Source organism: Phyllobates terribilis, unplaced genomic scaffold (genome assembly GCF_046119375.1).
Source record: "Phyllobates terribilis strain yellow unplaced genomic scaffold, ASM4611937v1 Scaffold_1__5_contigs__length_1240528914, whole genome shotgun sequence".
NCBI lineage: Eukaryota > Metazoa > Chordata > Amphibia > Anura > Dendrobatidae > Phyllobates > Phyllobates terribilis.
In genome coordinates, this window is record NW_027362761.1 from 478,459,590 (window position 1) to 478,473,953 (window position 14,364).

General features: G+C 43.3%; 1 protein-coding gene across 2 annotated transcripts in view; it reads right to left on the reverse strand.

Annotated features, from left to right (window-relative positions):
* The window catches only part of RASGRF2 (Ras protein specific guanine nucleotide releasing factor 2), a 395,854-nt gene that overhangs the window by 17,641 nt on the left and 363,849 nt on the right, over positions 1-14,364 (reverse strand). The window lies entirely within an intron of this gene.

Here is a 14,364-nt window from a genome sequence, read left to right on the forward strand (position 1 = left end):
AATTATAAAATCACCAGTAGATGGCACCAGTGTAACAAAATTGAATTGGCTCAAAGTGCAGGATACTGGGAAAAACAGTACAACCTCTTTGAATCCTATGGTTTTACATCAGGAGATATTATTATTATTATTATTATTATTAATAATAATAATAATAAAAAACAACATCTGGTCCTTCCGTTTTGCTTATGACAGACTAACATCCTGAATAAACTGAACCTCCCATTCCAGTCTCAGACTTCTCTCGTGCTGCATCACTTCTACCCCGAATGCCTTAAAAAAAAGCATCTCTTTAGACTGGCCTATCGCCTCACCTCACTAATGTAACTTTTCCCTTTTTGTGCTTCCAAAATTTCCTCCGAACCTGGTCCCTCGTGTCATCTGTTTACACACCCTCTATGCACTTAATAGCCCTCTGTATCTGCACTTATACACATACTGGCTGGTGACCGGTTCATACAGCATTGTGTGAACACCCTATTTATTATACTGATGGCTGCAGCATACAATTCAAGAACTTTTTACCATTTACCTTTTGTCGCCCCCTGATTTCCTCGTAGATTGTAAGCTTATGAGCAGGAACCTCTCTCCTCTAAGGCTGTGTGCCCACTATGCGTTTTTCAAGCATTTATGCTGCGGAATTTCCGCAGCGTAAACGCTTCAAAAACGCTTGGTAATCTGCCCCCCATGGTCCTCAATGACAAGCCGCACTGTCAATGCCCATGCTGCGGATTTTTCCGCAGCATTTATGCTGCACTCAAGAATCCGCAGCATGTCCATTAATTTTGCGGACACGCAGCGTAATCGCCGCCATTGACTTGCATTGAGACGCGTATAATCCGTGTCAGTACATTTGTACACACGGATTATATGCATTTCTATGTGCGGATGGTAGCCAGGTCTGGAGGAGAGGAGACTCTCATCCAGACCTGGGTACCATAGAAACTGTAAAAAAAAAGAATTTAAAATAAAAAATAAAGTTTATACTTACCTTCCGGTGTCCTCCCGGTGTTATCTCTGCCGCGTCCAGTCTCTTGCAATGCTCGCGCTGTTGTGAAGGACCTGCCATGACGTCATTGAGTCATGTGACCCATCACATGACTCAATGACGTCACCGCAGGTCCTTCACAACAGTGCGAGCATTGCAAGAGACTGGACGCGGCAGAGATAACACCGGGAGGACACCGGAAGGTAAGTATAAACTTTATTTTTTACCATTCTTATTCTTTTTTTTACTAACTTGGGTCACACTACTATAAATGCATGCCGGTTGCATGGATTTATATAGTGTGAACAAGTTGTCAAGCACTTTTCCAAGTGATGCTAAAATCGCTTGGAAAAGCGCTTGATAACCCTCATGCGGAAATGCATGTGAAGAACACTTCACAAACGCTTCTACCTGGCGGGAAAAACGCATGTAAAAACCGCATGCCAGGGAGAAGCGGAAAAAATATGCAGCATTTCTGCATCATGGGCACATAGCCTTAGTATGTGTTACTCTTATGTCTGAGACTGTCTATACAAGTCCGCTCTGGATTGTAAAGTGCTGCGGAATATGTTGGTGCTATAAAAATAATTTTTTTTAAATATATTACAAATAAAAGAATCCTAAAATGAGTGAGCTACAACCCTAGAACACCACCACCACATGAGAAATTACACCATGTCATTATTTAACAAAAAACAAGGCTAAAAAGCAGAAGCAGTGTGTGAACAATTATATGCACCCCAATAGTTTACAGAAGCACGTTTAGGGTATGCAGTGGCAGACACAGACTGAAGAGGGCCCCGATGCAAGAACAGTACATGGGCCCCTTTATGTGTCTGTGACAGAAGCTGCTTGTTGCTTTGGAGATGGAAGTGGGCATCGTTCTCTCTTGGGCCCCTGAGCGGCTGCACAGGTTGCATCAGTGGTATGTCCGCTGTGAGGATATGGGCACATAGTCTTGAGAAGGCGTCGGACCCGCTGAGATTTTCCTGGCTCAAATGACTTCTGGAAAGTGGCGGCAGTCTTTTTCCTGAAGTGGCTTCACTGACGGTTTTGCCATTGTTTTGCGGAGGCTATGGCGCTAGAGTCTTTTTTCTATAATGTAACGTACAACTAGAGAATGGCCTCCTATCAGAAGTCTCCTGAAGATTGACCATAATTCTTTTAACTGCTTTACAGTTTCCAAACCCTGAAGCAGTTAATAGTAACAAAAGAGTGAACATATGCACAGCAATGTCAGTTTTACAATGCTGTGCACTATGTTCATTTTTAGTGGCAGGTTTGCAGAACTTTTTCAGGTGGAATCTGCCTGAAAGACATCTTGTGCACATACCCTTAGCAGCAATGGCTTAAAAGTAATGGTTTTCTGTATGCCTTGTGCAGGTGGTATGGGACGTGCATACTTCTGGTCACATGCCAACTAGACGCGTCAGCCTTGTCTCAATTCACTTCTATTGAGAAAAGTCAAACGTGTCTCGTCAGTATGTGTCTGCAAAACTAACCCAAATTATCACCCCACCACCACCATGCTTGACAGTTGGTATGAGGTCTTTCTTGGTAGGGACATGTGTTGAACACTGCAGACCATTATCGGCCAATGATTGACTGCAGCACTCATGTGGCATAATAATATCCTGCGTGCGCCTGGAGAACAGATGCTGGAGGTCAGCAGCTGTATATTTATTTTAAACCTGGGTCTACAGCATTTGAGAATGAATTGTCCAAGTAGTGGACAATCCCTTTAACATGCAGAGACTCTGTCAGCACAGAATGACTGTTCAAATTAAATCCCGCTGCTCGTTGCATCATGGCCGGAGCAATTATTTATATACACCTTCCCACATGCTTGTTTTCCCTTTATCTCCTCCCCCTCTTCTTTGATTGACAGCTCTGGTTTCAGAAAGCTAAACAAGGGAGGAGATGGAAAACAAGCAGGTGGTCATGTATTTAAATGTTTGGCCCCATCGTGGAGAACTGAGCGTCTGTACTTGGTTTGAACATTCTGTGCTGACAGAGTCACTTTAAAGCGATTCTGTCAGCACAGAATGATTGTTCAAACCAAGTACAGGCGCTCGGTGCATTTACGTGCACCTTCCTACCAGCTGGTTTTTCCTCTATCTCCACCCCACCAGCTTCTTTGATTGACAGCTCTGATTTCATAGAGCCAGAGAAGGAAGGAGAAAGAGGGAAAACAAGTGGGTGGGAAAGTGTACTTAAATGTTGTTGAACATCAAGTTTGCATTTACCCAATTTTAAAGTGGTTGTCTGGTCTTAAAGGGAATTTGTCAGCAGGTTTTTGCTAGGGGTTAAAACACAGATTTCAATGATGTCACATGTCAGGCTGTGTGTGGTTTACGTACAATGAAGGTTTTCTCACCTGGTGATTATCATTGCCCCGATTGCAGCAGCGCGTGCATGCTAGTCTGACTCCGCCCCCTCTTGTCATAAGCAGCTCACTGTCTATAGACTATGTACATACACAGCCTGGTGTGGCCGGGTCATCCTTCTCAGCTCTCCTGCATTGCTAAATCTAAGAACTCTGATTGTGTCAAAACTACTGCACCCAGTAAGTTAAATGATAAATTGTTGGATTCAGGGTCTCTTTACCTACATCATGCTGCTCTCATGTGAGGTAGCATAAAAAAAACTGCTGACAGATTCCCTTTAATCTACAAATTGGCAGTCACCCTATGTGACTGGAGACTTGTGAATCCTTCCATCACAAGGCATTGCACTCTATGAGGATCCTCCTGCACCAGGTATGGTGGTCATGTAACTGCAAGTATATGATATGCATACTCCAGGCTACATTCCAGCTGTAGACCTGTAGCTTAATACAGGAGAACCCCTTCCAAGGACCAGATTTTTTTTCTTTATTAAATCCAGATATGAATAATCATTGTTCTCCAAGATATTTGGAACAACCTCTCCGCCGAGTTCTTTCAAAAACCGTGTGGAAGTGTAGCTAGAAGAATTAATGCAGTGTGGAAGGCAAAGGGCGGTCACACCAAATATTGATTTGATTCTAGATTTCTGTGTTGATCATTCACTTTGATATTGTATATCTCTAACAGTGTTTGGCCATGCATACATAATTAAGAACTTAGAATATATATATATGTTTGTATTTAGATATATTTATCCATTGTATATTTATATTATATCTATATATCAATTAGGAGGGATGAAAACATGCTCCTATAAAAGCTGTCTGAATGATCAACACGGCAACCATTTTATGGGAGCGCAAGAAAATGTATCAATAGGGGCAATATGAAAAAACTGCCCCATCTACCCCAATCTGGGACTAACTCAATTCCCAAACCTCAGTCTGGGCGCTCTCCTGTTTGTATAGAACCCCTGCTTCACTGAGGGGTGAAGTAACAACCCCTATAAATGTTCAAAATCACCACTCATATCAGTTGCCATTTTCAGTCCCTAGGACCACAGGTTAAAGAGGACCTTTAGCTCTAAATTCTACTGATAATATAACAGTTTTTGATCATCTTTTCTTTGAACTTGAAAATGTGTGGAGAAATTAACCCTCGGGTGTTATAAGGTGTCAGAAGGGGTGTCACTACAGTGGTGTCCAATCAGTGTCACATTCTGTAAGGACATGCCCCTTTGACAAGTTTGGTAACATCCAGTTGTCAATTATCTCATACTTTTGTAGTAGGAATAACAGTTTCTAAATTGTGCCATTCCTCTATGAAAAGACGACTGAGACTTATTACTTCATTAAGAATTCAAGTATTGACAGTTGTCAGAAGAGCGGACAGACCCTCCTGAATATAATACTAGGACAAAACAGATGTAAAACATTTGTGTTCTTTATTACAATAGTTCAACTTGACGTCATAAAGCCTTATGGCAGATGTGTCACAATATTTTAATAGTCTGTAAAGCAGCATCTTAGGGATTCATATACAAAATAATAAAAGACTAAGCAGAGTTGGTTTGTAAAAGGAGCAAATTAGTATTCATTTCTTTAGCCACCAGCCAAAAAACAGACTTCATAAAGAGTCCAAAAATGAAGAGCAGATGTGTGGCCCGCAGCTCGTGCATTGGACAGTAGGCCCGTCCTTACATGATCCCCTCGGTGTAATGACATAAATTGTACAGCTGTATCTCATCATTACAAACACAAAGACAAAGGCAGCTGATGGCGGTCAGACAGCACAAACAATGGAAATCTGTGCTGTTGTATGGGATGAGCACAATGGCGAGCGGACAAGGGACTTTCCCTTTGTTCTCAAATGTGCCTCATTGTGCTCTAAACATTTTGTCTCTGTATTAGGCTGTCAGCCCACTATGCGTTTTTCAAGCGTTTTTGCTGAGGAATTTCTGCTGCGGAAACGCTTGAAAAACGCTTGGTAATACATGCCCCATGGTCCCCAATAACAATCCGCATGTTCTGTGCCCATGCTGCGGAATTTTCCGCAGCGGATTTTATGTGCGGAAAAATCCACAGCATGTCCATTATTTGTGCGTTTACGCATGCGGAATTGCCTACTCAATGCATTAGAAAAATGCATGGCAAATCCGCATGTACAAAACACTTCAAAAACGCGTGTTAAATTCCGCACGCGTTTTTACTGGCAAGGACATGCAAAAATGAAGCGAAAATTTTCCGCTTCATTTCTGCATCGTGGGCACATAGCCTTATACGGTCTCATGCTTTTACCCAAAAAATTATCATGTACTCAAAGCAAACGTGTCAGCGTTAAATGGCCCCTTAGATTGTTCTCCACAAGAATTAGAAGATGTTTCTACATCCAAAGACACTGAACATCTGCTGCCAGTATCCCCCACATATTACACATGATGACTGGGGGTCCAAACAGCACACATGCTGTGATTATTTTTTTGAGGGGGAACACTTCTATAAAAAAAAGAAAAAGGAAAAAAAAAGAAAAGGTGATTGTCTTATGAGGACTGCCCTTTCAAAGGGAAACTACCATCAGAAAATAATCTATTGTTTAAATCAGATTTTTGTGTTACATGTATTTTTATAAACATTTTGCCATGTTTTTTTTTGTCATATGATCTTTTAATTAAAAAGAAAATATACATATTCTTGTAATTTTCCTATTAGCCACAAGGACATTTTTAGGCTCCTTACTGCTTTGTCCAAGTAAACTTATAAGGGCTTGTTTTTGGCAGGACAAACAAAATTTACCATGGTGTGTGAACTTTTTTTTTTTTTTTTTGAGGAGGGGGGATGAACTAAATTGCTTTAGGCTAAGTGCCCATGATGCAGAAATGCTGCATATTTTTTCCGCTTCTCCCTGGCAGGATAAACGCATGCGGATTTTACATGCGTTTTTCCCGCCAGGCAGAAGCGTTTGTGAAGTGTTCTTCACATGCATTTCTGCATGCGGGTTATCAAGCGCTTTTCCAACCGATTTTAGCATCACTTGGAAAGTGCTTGACAACTTCTTCACACTATATAAATCCATGCAACCGGCATGGATTTATATAGTGTGACCAAGTTAATAGTTAAAAAAAAAAAGAATAAGAATGGTAAAAAATAAAGATTATACTCACCTTCCTATGGCCCCCGGTCTCCATAGCGATGCGTTGTATCGGTCGCGGTGGTGTGAAGGACCTGCGATGACGTCATTGAGTCATGTGACGCATCGCTTAGGAGGCCGGGGGCCATCAGAAGGTGAGTATAATCTTTATTTTTTATTTTAAATTCTTTTTTTTACAGGTTCTATGGTACCCGGGTTTGGAGGAGAGTCTCTTCTTCTCCAAACCCGGGTACTATCTGCACATAGAATCGCTTAATATCCGCTTGTGCACATGTGCTCATACGGATATTATGCGATTCAATGCAAGTCAATGGCGGCAATTACATAGTAACATAGTTTTTAAGGTTGAAGGAAGACTAAGTCCATCTAGTTCAACCCATAGCTTAACATGTTGATCCAGAGGAAGGCAAAAAAAAAACCATGTGGCAAACACGAAGCTCCACATTGGGGAAAAATATTCTTTCCCGACTCCATACGACAATCAGACTAGATCCCTGGATCAACGCCCTATCATGGAATCTAGTATATATAACCTGTAATATTATACTTTTCAAGAAAGGCATCCATGCCCTTCTTAAATTTTAATAGTGAATCACTCATTACAACATCATGCGGCAGAGAATTCCATAGTCTCACTGCTCTTACAGTAAAGAATCCCCGTCTGTGATTACGATTAAACCTTCTTTATGCTGCGTGTCCGCAAAATTAATGGACATGCTGCGTATTTTTCCGCAATGATAATCCGCAGCGGAAATTTCCGCAGCATGTGCACAGCACATGCGGATTATCATTGGGGACAATGGGGCACGTATTACCAAGCGGTTTTTAAGCGTTCTCTCTGCGGAAATTCCGCGGCAAAAACGCTTGAAAAACGCATAGTGGGCACGCAGCCTTAGTCGTAAGATTTTGACTGATCGTTTATTTATTTCAGGTTGTTTTTTGGAGACGAGGTGTAAAGAAAACTAATTGTAACATTTTATTACAGCATTCATTGTGTGGGTAAATAATGTGATTCCTTAGGGTGCTTTCACATTGCGTTTTGGCACCCGTTCAGTGGCCCCGTTGGGGCTTACATCCGCACAACACAGGATTCGGACATATGCGCCGACGGGCCATAGACTATAATGGTGCCGACAGAGTGAACGTGCTCTCTGCCGTGCATCATATTCGGGCATGTACACCTACTGGAGGCGGACACTCCGACATGGCCTACTACATCTGAGTGTCTGCCTCCAGTAGGTGTATACGCTAGAAAATAATGCACGGCAGAGCACAAGTTCACTCTGTCGGCACCATTATAGTGTATGACACATATGTCCGAATCCTGTTTTGCGGGGGTGGGTGTTCAGACTCAAGTCCCGATGGGGGGCACTGAACGGGTGGGCAAACACAATATGAAAGCACCTTAATTAGTTTTAGATTACTGGAAATGATATTATACCATTGGTTGGGTCCTCTAGTCATCAGCAGTAATATGTGGGGAAACCTAGCGGCTAGTAGCCTTATGGCATTACATACTGTCTAGCCAAATATATTGGCTGTTCAAGTAATGTACTGACATGCCGAGACCTCCAGAGAAAAAGACACTCTTTGTAGAAACTCTCCATATTGACTTATTGATGACGGTACCATATAAGCAATGGCGGACACAAACAGAAGACAATCCCTGTGCAAGAACAGTCCATGGGACAATTCCATCTACTTTGGAGGTAGAAGTGGCCCCCTTACCCCGTGGGCCCCTGTGTGGTTGCACAGGTTGCATCAATGATATGTCCAACCCTGCATATAAGGGTCTCCTCTCTATATGTGCTGCAGATTCAGGGGTCTCCGTGTCATCTACCTCTTGCTCAGTTGTTCTTTTCACTCACATGACTTCTATTCTGACTTGCTGGATTCTCTATGTGAGACCTGGAAGTGGCCTTTACAATTATTATTTATTATTATTATAGCGCCATTTATTCCATGAATAACCATGATTGGTACAGAAGGAGCGAGGATCCTGCCCGCGAGGTCTCACAGTCTACAAGGGATGCGTGAGGATACAGTAGGTGAGGGTAGAGCTGGTCATGGAGCGGTATAGTGGAGCGATGGTTAATGCAGGTTGTAGGCTTGTTGGAAGAGGTGGGTCTTGAGGTTCCTTTTGAAGATTTCCATGGTCGGCGAGAGTCTAATATGTTGGGGTAGAGAGTTCCAGAGTAGGGGAGATGCACGGGAGAAATCTTGTATGCGATTGTGGGAGGAGGAGATAAGAGGGGAGTAGAGAAGGAGATCTTATGAGCATCGGAGGTTGCGTGCGGGTATGTACCGGGAGACTAGTTCAGAGATATATGGAGGAGACAGGTTGTTTGTGAATGGCTTTGTATGCCATGGTTAGGGTTTTGAACTGGAGTCTCTGAGCAATGGGGAGCCAGTGAAGAGATTGACAGAGAGGAGAGGCCGGGGAATAGCGTGGGGACAGGTATTTTAGTCGGGCAGCAGAGTTTAGGATAGATTGGAGGGGTGCGAGAGTGTTGGAAGGGTGGCCACAAACCAGGAGGTTGCAGTAGTCGAGGTGGGAGATGATGAGGGCGTGCACTAGTGATTTTGCAGATTCATGGTTGAGGAATGTGCGGATCCGGGAGATATTTTTGAGTTGGAGTCGGCAGGAAGTGGAAAGGGCTTGGATATGTGGTTTGAAGGAGAGTTCAGAGGCCAGGGTTACCCCAAGGCAGCGAGCTTGAGGGACTGGGGAGAGTGGACAGCCATTGACGTTGATAGATAGGTCAGTTGGGGGGGTTGCATGAGATGGCGGAAAGATGATGAATTCGGTTTTGTCCATGTTAAGTTTTAGAAATGTAGCAGAGAAGAAGGATGAAATAGCAGACAGACATTGTGGGATTTTGGTTAGCAGGGAGGAGATATCGGGTCCAGAGAGGTAGATTTGTGTGTCGTCGGCATAGAGGTGATAATGAAAGCCATGAGACTCTATGAGCTGTCCCAGGCCTAAGGTGTAGACGGAGAAGAGTAGGGGTCCTAGAACTGAAACTTGGGGGACACCGACAGATAGGGGGTGAGATGAGGAGGTGGTGTGTGAATGGGAATCACTGAATGTCTGGTCTGTTAGGTTTGAGGAGATCCAGGATAGGGTCATGTCTTTGATTCCGAGAGATGAGAGAGTCTGAAGTAAGAGGGAATGATCCACTGTGCTGAAGGCAGATGACAGGTCCAGGAGGAGGAAGACAGAGTAGTGTCTCTTGGACTTGGCGGTTAGTAGGTCGTTGGTGACTTTAGTCAGTGCAGTTTCAGTAAAATGATGGGGTCGGAAACCAGATTGTAGGCGGTCGAAGAGGGAGCAGGAGGAGAGGTGGGAGGACAATTCAGAAGTTCAGTTCAGTTGTTACTGACAGGTTGAAAAGGTGGGCTAGGCTTGGGACAAGATAGTGGTAAGGTTTGGGATGAGGTGGGACGGGATTGGGTCAAGTTCACAGGTGGTGAGATGTGATTTGGAGAGTAGATCTTCTGTAATGGTGGAGAAGATGGTTATGGAGGAAGTGGATTGAGTAGGTGTGGGGAGGGGCTGTGGGGACTTTAGGCAAAAGCTTTGTCTGATGGTGTCAATCTTCTGCTTGAAGAATGAGGCAATGTCTTTGGCTGAAATAAGAGGAGAGGGAGGAGGCACTGGGGGACGGAGGATAGAATTGAAGGTGTTGAATAGTTGTTTGGGGTTGTGAAACAGGGAGGATATGAGAGATGAGAAGTATGTGTGTTTTGTTGCAGTGAGTGTGGACGTGAAGGTAGTGAGAGACTGTTTGAATGCCATGAAGTGCTCATTGGAGTGGGATCTTTTCCATCTATGCTCAGCAACCCTGGAGGCCCGTCGCAGTTCTTTAATTAGGCTGGTGTGCCAGGGTTGTCTGTTGATTGTGCGAGCTTTGGTGTGTGTGAGGGGGGCGACAGAATGGAGAGCTGCAGCTGTTGTGGTGTTGGATAAAGTGGCAGCAACATCTGCATCATGTAAGGAACTAATGTCTGTAAGAGGGAGAAGGGATTCAGAGAGTGAGTGTAGGTCAAGGTGTTTTAAGATTTCTCCATGGGTCTGCAAGTTTGTGGAGTTGGGATTGTTGCCTTGGAGAGGAGAGGGTAGAGAATATTAATAGGTTGTGGTCAGAAAGAGGGAGAGGCGAGTTAGAGAGGTTAGATAGGGAACAGAGGGGGGTGAAGATGAGGTCCAGTGTTTGGCCGTCTTTGTGGGTGGCTGCAGAAGACGACTGAGTAAGGCCGAAGGAGGAAGTGAGGGATAGAAGCTTAGAGCCAGCTGAGAGAGAAGTATCAATGGGGATGTTGAAGTCGCCCGTGAGGATAGTGGGGATGTCAATGGAGAGGAAATGAAGTAGCCAGGTGGTGAAGTGGTCAAATAAGGTGGTGGCTGATCCTAGGGGACGATAAATGACAGCCGGTTGGAGGTGGAGTAGATGCGCACACAGTGCACCTCAAAAGAGGGAAGAGTAACGGAGGGCGGCAGTGGGATTTGGGTGAAGGAGCAGTTATCTGATAGGAGGAATCCTATTCCCCCACCAAGCTCGCCATTGGAGCAGGGGGAAGGGGGGGTAGGTGGAATCCACCATATGAAAGTGCAACAGGAGAGGCCATGTTGGAGGGGGTGAGCCAGGTTTCAGTGATGCCAAGGAAGGAAAGCTTGTTAGTGATGAAGAGATCGTGAATGTAGGAAAGTTTGTTGCAGACGGAGCGAGCGTTCCATAGAGCTCCTTTTAGAGGGACTGGGGAAGCGGGGGCTGGGCGGATGGGTATAAGGTTAGAAGGGTTACGAGAGTTTGGGATAGATCGTGGGTAGGAGGTGGAAGTGATTGTAGGGATGTGGTGAGGAGGGCCAGGATTTGGCGAGATGTCACCGGCAGTGAAGAAGAGCAGAGAAAGTGTTAGTAGGTGGGAGCAGGAGACGGCATGAGGTGGCGGTCTGTGTTTGGAGATTCAGAATCGAATGTTGAGGAATAGTTCTGAGGAGGAGGTGAGATGAATCGGGAGGTTGGAGGGAGAGATGAAGATCTCATTACTAGGTGTAGGGATTAGGGGTGGTTGTAGAAAGTGAAGGATTACGGGGGTGAGAGTTAAAACAAAGACAAACATTGTTTACGGTGACTTAGTATCCAGTTCCCTTCAGGTTCAATTCAGGTATAATTCATATTTCTCACATTTAAGGTGATGGACACAGACTAAAGTCTAATAGACTCCTAGTTCACAATATATTTGCTACAGAATGCATTCAGCTGTGAACGAGAGGGGAGTGGTCTGTGCTCATCTTGATCAGCTGATTAAGGCTGAAACAGATGCTGGATAGTCAAAAGACTAAGTAAAAAAGGTCATAAATGAAAGTGGGGGTAGCTGGTGTTACTTGAAAAATATACCATTAGTATTTAGGAGCAGAGAAGTAGAGAGAAATCTGCATGGAAATGAAGGTCTATGTAGTGTCAGGACGAGGCTCTACACTGTGCGCACAATTATTAGGCCCCTTTCACATTGTGTTCGGGCGTTTCTCACTTCAACAGATGAAGATAAATAATTGAGATGGGAAAATGTAGGTTTTTCATTTAGTTGCATAATTAATCTGCACAATGCCCAATAATTCTGCACACAGATATTCTCACTTTCTTAAATATTCTCGTTTAACAACTTTTTGGATTAACCAACAGCAATGTAGTTGTTCAATAATAAAATTAATCATCAAAAATACAAATTGACTAATAATTGAGCTAACAGCGTATAGACTTACATTGTAAAAGCCACTTCAGGCTCAACATAAACCCCTGTGTGATCTGGCAAGTCAGAATAGAAAACACGTGAGCCAAAAGACGACTTCAAAGGGTATTCCCATCTCCAAGATACTATCCCAATATGTAGCAGGTGTAAGAATAATAAGATTAGCAAATACCTCAAATTAGAAATATGGTATAGTTCTTCTGATAATTAATGTTGCTTACCACATGTGCAGGGCATTGCAGTAGAGTATTCATGGTTACGACCACTAATATAGTGATAATTTGTTAGTTAGTGGTCGTAACCATGGATACCTAAGCTACTGCAATGCCCTGCACATGGGGTAAGCAACATAATTTATAATAATTTATCAGAAGAATTATACTACATTTCTAATTGGAGGTATTTGCTAATAATATTATTATTACATCTACTACATATTGGAGTGGGGAATATCCCTTTAAGCGGCACTGGAAATTGGGGAAGACAGCGATCATTGAGTACACTAACAATTACACAGGTTTAGGCAATAAAAAATAGATTGGGAGTGCTTCTTCTTTAATATATATTGCGAGTTCCATTATCGCAGAATTGTGGACATAAAAAAAGAAGAATTAAGTGATACATCCACTTTAGGTGCCTGCAGTGCAGCAGCTACCAGAGGAGCCGGGATGCAGCTGCCCGAGTTTCAGGCACATGCACAGTACGTTCACAAGTCTAGTAAATGTAATATTCTTGAAAGGAATATTAAGCCAAGAGGCATTGTCACATTAATTACACTCAGACGTGGTAAGAGCTGACACGGTGGCTTATAACATCCAGGACTTAGAATGTGTAAATGCATCAGAAAGCAAATAAAAGAAAGGGGGACCGTCATTGCCCAACACCAGCCAGTGTAATGCACATCTAATTAATCAGACTGACTGCATGCTTGACTGACGCCTGCACAGCGACTTCCAGATCCCAGAGGGCCACGACTTTGCCACATCCTCTGATGATACATTCCTAGTTATGCAATGAAGAACTACTATTCACCCCTGAATTCCCAGTGCAGCAAAAGTGACAGTGCAATTATGTAGCGGAGTATGAGAACTGGGGCAGATTATTACGTAATTCACTCTAGTTATTAAAAAATAAATCCTGTGTAAATACAATCAGGGACAGACCGGAAGGCTATAGCCTGCTCTCCGAGTAGGATTTCGCCCTGGACTGTACACAACATACAGCTCAACGGGAATGAAGAAGAATTTCAAGCATATGCCGTGTTGGGAAGGTGGTGAATGGGAGTAAGGATCCTCAGTCCATCTATATAGTATATATACACATCCACTTTTATGTTAATTTGTAGACATCATTGCTGAGATAAAGACCTGTAAAAGGTTTAATAAGTTATTTTTTAATCAGTACGTAAGAAAAAGCCCCAAGTTATTGCATACACATCCCTAGGTTCCAGCTGCAGCAGTGCAATGGTTACCTCTTCCTTCTCCTGAGCTTTGTGCTACTCAACTTTCCTGGATGAGCTCCTCAGACCTCCTATTAGCCTGATAACACAGTGCCATGAATCTGGCAGCCAGAAATTGCACCAACATAGAGATACAGTGCTGGCCAAAAGTATTGGCACCCCTGCAATTCTGTCAGATAATACTCAGTTTCTTCCTGAAAATGATTGCGATCACAAATTCTTTGGTATTATTCTCTTCATTTAATTTGCTTGCAAGGAAAAAACACAAAAGAGAATGAAGCAAAAATCAAATCATTGATCATTTCACACAAAACTCCAAAAAAGGGCCGGACAAAAGTATTGGCACCCTCAGCCTAATACTTGGTTACACAACCTTTAGCCAAAATAACTGCTAACAACCGCTTCCGGTAATCATCAATGATTTCTTACAATGCTCTGCTGGAATTGTAGACCATTCTTCTTTGGCAAACTGCTCCAGGTCCCTGATATTTGAAGGGTGCCTTCTCCAAACTGCCATTTTGAGATCTCTCCACAGGTGTTCTATGGGATTTAGGTCTGGACTCATTGCTGGCCACCTTAGAAGTCTCAAGTGCTTTCTCTAAAACCATTTTATTGTGCTTTGGGTCATT